General features: G+C 29.7%; 1 long non-coding RNA gene across 1 annotated transcript in view; it reads left to right on the forward strand.

Moving 5' to 3' along the window:
* Positions 1 to 2,143, forward strand: part of LOC106679955 (uncharacterized) — a 7,079-nt gene extending 4,936 nt beyond the window's left edge. Inside the window, exons 3-4 of the long non-coding RNA XR_001343048.3 lie at positions 1,816 to 1,921; positions 2,003 to 2,143. This is a non-coding gene — a long non-coding RNA (uncharacterized lncRNA). The remainder of the gene's footprint in view (positions 1 to 1,815; positions 1,922 to 2,002) is intronic.
* The last annotated feature ends 1,966 nt before the right edge of the window (positions 2,144 to 4,109 follow it).

Here is a 4,109-nt window from a genome sequence, read left to right on the forward strand (position 1 = left end):
GAAGCCCTGCAACGTGGGGCGAAACGTTGGCTCATTAAAATAGTATAATTTTACTATTTGAGTTTTTTTTTACCGCACCCGGACCATATTCCTTTCATCTTTACACACGGTCAATCAATAATCTTCCAATAATAATTGTTTGTTTTTTTATTTAATTTTAGTTGGTGTTGTGTAATTTTATATGCCTTGTTGAAAGTTGTAATAGAGAAATATGTGCATTTTTTTTTTTTTTTTTTTGGATTGATGCTTCTTATATTACTTCAAGAACAAGATAATATTTCCTAAAGAGGATATTCTAAAAAATCTGTATGCTATATTTAATTTTCAGGTGATCTGCGACACCATTATAGAGTACTATGAAACAGCAATCGAAGATTCAAATAGGTCATTTTCAGAAAAAAAAAAAAAACTATGTATATATAACTTGTGGCATGACAACAAAATTTGAAAAAATGTATAAAAATGCCGCATGTCTTTCTAATATTTTGTCTATAATACGGTACATAATATTAGTCAAAGAAAGATATATGAAAAATTCAAACCCTGAAAACCTTTATTCTCACTATACAGTTTTACCTAAGAATACTTATGATATATATAATATAAGAAGAATTATGGGGTACTTTTAGTACAAAAGCCGGGAAGAAAAAAAGGCAGTTATCTCTAAGTTATATCTATAAGTTTGATTTATGAAAAACTTCATTTCAGAAACCACTGGATATACAGATGTGTGCCAGCGCTCAAATTATAGCTAGTTAAATGTACTACAGAATAGTAAATAATGTTTATCTTTGTAGGAGTAGTAGTTTTTTATGATATTTGACAAAATAAACTCCCAAAATGTTAATTGCTAGTTGTTCGTATAAAATGTTAGATTTTTTAAAAAATATATCTCTAGATCCATTAGACGCACATATATTTGTCAACTCTCAAAATAAAGGAAATTTAACTTACTATAAAGTAGTTTATGTCACTTATCTTCATAGGAGTATTAGTTAGATGATATTCACATATGAATATAAATTTGGCAAACGAATATTTGTCCGAGCAACTGTAAATAAATTTATTTTAGCAAATTTCATGTAAACTGTTACTCCAACGATGATAAACATCATAGACTACTTTATAGCTCATTAAACTAGCTTTAATTTTAGTGCTAATAGATACTTCTAAGTCAAATGGTTTTTGAGATATAAATTTTTCAAAATAAATTCACTAAGTACTGATCTATCAGTAGGTCTCATACAACATTTTTACGAAATGTTGCATTTTAAAAAGCTACATCTCGAGAGCTATTTAACGTAAATAACTCTATTAGGGCTCATATTTTAGCAAATTTTATTTTCCTACTTATTAGGATATAGAGCTCCGAATGAAAAGTTAGTTTTTTTTATCGCTTTGAAACAGCCGCCATTTTTTTATTCCCCCTACCTATACTTGGGTGAAATAACTGCCTTTTTCCTCCTCTTGGGCTCTTGTACTATTTCAGATTTTATATTCAGTTTTTAGTGAGTTTTTTTTTCACAAGTGCTGAACTGTGAGCTCAAGTGATGTTACGTTTCGACTGACCACAATGCAGTGAGGAAAATAAAATTTAACTATTAACGACTAGTATTTATGATCACTTAAAATCAACATGAAGAATTTATTTAATCGAAATTATTAAATTTATTTTATTTTTTTTATAATTATAACATATTATGTAGAAATAAATTACGTTTGTGACATCACTTTTGGGTTCACGTGTGTTTAAGTTATGGGTGAAAATTTCGCCAATGGAATTTCAATTTATGTAATAATTTTATCACTTTTCAGTTCCTAAGTTAGTCTCTTCTTTGAGGAGATGCCTAAACACTAAATGCTGCAGTGTTCAACTACGTTGTGGTACCGATGACTATTGTATCGACCCATTCACTAAAGAGTACACTATCAAACTATATTTAAATGTTTTATTAGATAAATTTAAAAGTGTATATAATTTTTTTTTATTTTTATGTTGTAGAAAAATGGAAAGAATGTGTGAATGTCAATTTGACTTCGATCAATGATATAATTAGTTCAGCTATACTTCGCACAGAGTTTGATTTTACTTTCTCCTTTTTACTGAATGTAACAGCTAATAAATAAAATCATATTAAACATTTTAATGTATTACTTTTTTATTCCCATTCATTGATATAATGTGAATAACACTTATTACCAATTAAAACAGTTTTATAAAGTTGATATATTTCTCTAGAAAACCTGTTAATTCCTCATTACACCTTTACCATCCACTAGGATTTCTTCCATTGCTATAAATCTATGTTTTGACAAATTTTGAATCTTGCTTGGACACTTTCTAAACATAACATACAATGAAATGCGTGGGCTAATAATCAGTTTATGAGAAATTTTTATAATAGAGTTATAATTATTTTTAATTGAATTAAAATAATTTTTTTGAGTTACATATAATTTCGATTACCAATAAGCTTTAAATCTCGATAAGTAGCAAGAATAATTTTATGGAATTACGATACCAGCTTTTTATGCTTATGTAAATCCGTTTTTAAATGGAAGATAGCCTAACAGGGAATAAAAAGTGTTTATGTGGCCTATGGTCTTTTATCACACAGGAAAGGAAAATACAACTTTAAGTTTTGGTTTTATTATAAGTAATTTAAAGTTTTTGTTGAACTAGATGCTTTACCTGAAAACTATTTCAGTACAGAGAAAAGTATTTCATACTGCCCAGATTACATTTGATTGGTATATAACACAGCGTACCCATCCATCCATAATTGGACATGTATACACTACAATACGTTTTCCATTTCTAATTGAATACATACAATACAATTCAAATACATTTTTTTTCTTAAATAAAAAAAATCTGTTTTCTATATACATATATTTGTTTTCCTCCTGCTCGCACAAAGCCAAATATCAATTTACCAATCCGTCCAATACATTATTCCTGCTGTTCCACTCCTTCATACTGGTTCAACTCCAGTGATCCGCAACAACCGTTTAATCAATTAAGCAAATTAACAGAAATCGTTAGCAACGCATAAGTATATCAGGAACAAAAAATCAGTTCAACACCTCACTAAAAACTAAATAAAAAAAAATAAACTAATACATAAATTTAAAGAACATATAAGTGTATAAATAAGTTCGAATACATAAATAAATAGGTTTAAAAAACACAAACACACAAATGAATATTATCAGAGTTCATTCCCTTGCAAGTGATGAGGTACTCAGGGAGTCCAAAATAATATTTATTATTTTTTAATAATATTTTAAGATCGTAATATCCCCAACAGTATATTAATTAATATACTTGATTCTTGGTAACACAAAGAAGCTACTTGTTTTAAGTGATATTGTTCCGCGAGATCCGGACCTGAGCCCACTCACAGAGAACTCTCCTATGGTCTCCCGGAATTTTTCTATAAGGAAAGGGACGCATTTTTCATAAATTTCCTTCTTTTCCATTTCCACTCCACCCACCTGGTCGAGGTCATTGTCCTAGTACCTTACAGTCGGATCCAAGACCTAAAAGACTAAACCTCAGGTTTCAGGACATGGAAGAATATCCGGGTATCTCACGGATCTGTCGGTGTCGATGCAACATCATAGAAAAAAAAGATTTTTTTTTTTCAGAAGTAAATAGAATTTTTATTTCTTAATTATTTTAAGCGTCAGTTAAGGTGCATAACCCTATGTATCTGACTCAGCATTATCCCCTTCCACCATTATTGTATTTATATTCCCCTGTTACAGAGCTAAGGAGTTCATTCGGTTATTAGAGTTGTTACTTTGTCATTCCTAGTAATAGTGTAGTAGTAGTAGTGCATATTTTGTAACTTTGATACCAATAAAGTTTTTTTAAGTTCTTTCCACGGTTAAGTTCTTTATCTGGCGCCCGAACAGGGACCCTATCAGCTTCAGGTCAGTAAAGGTGAAGAAATTTTCCTGAAGATCAAGAAAAATCTTAGAAAGATTCCAAAAGATTTTAGATCAACTCAGTGAAGACAGCCTTGAACGGACACTCAGGAAAGACTGAAGAAATTGTAATTTGATAACAGGTCTTGAAGTAAACCACCTGAAGTTTGTGTTTC

This window comes from Halyomorpha halys, unplaced genomic scaffold (genome assembly GCF_000696795.3).
Source record: "Halyomorpha halys isolate HHAL.00 unplaced genomic scaffold, Hhal_1.1 Scaffold236.1, whole genome shotgun sequence".
Classification (NCBI taxonomy): Eukaryota; Metazoa; Arthropoda; class Insecta; order Hemiptera; family Pentatomidae; genus Halyomorpha; species Halyomorpha halys.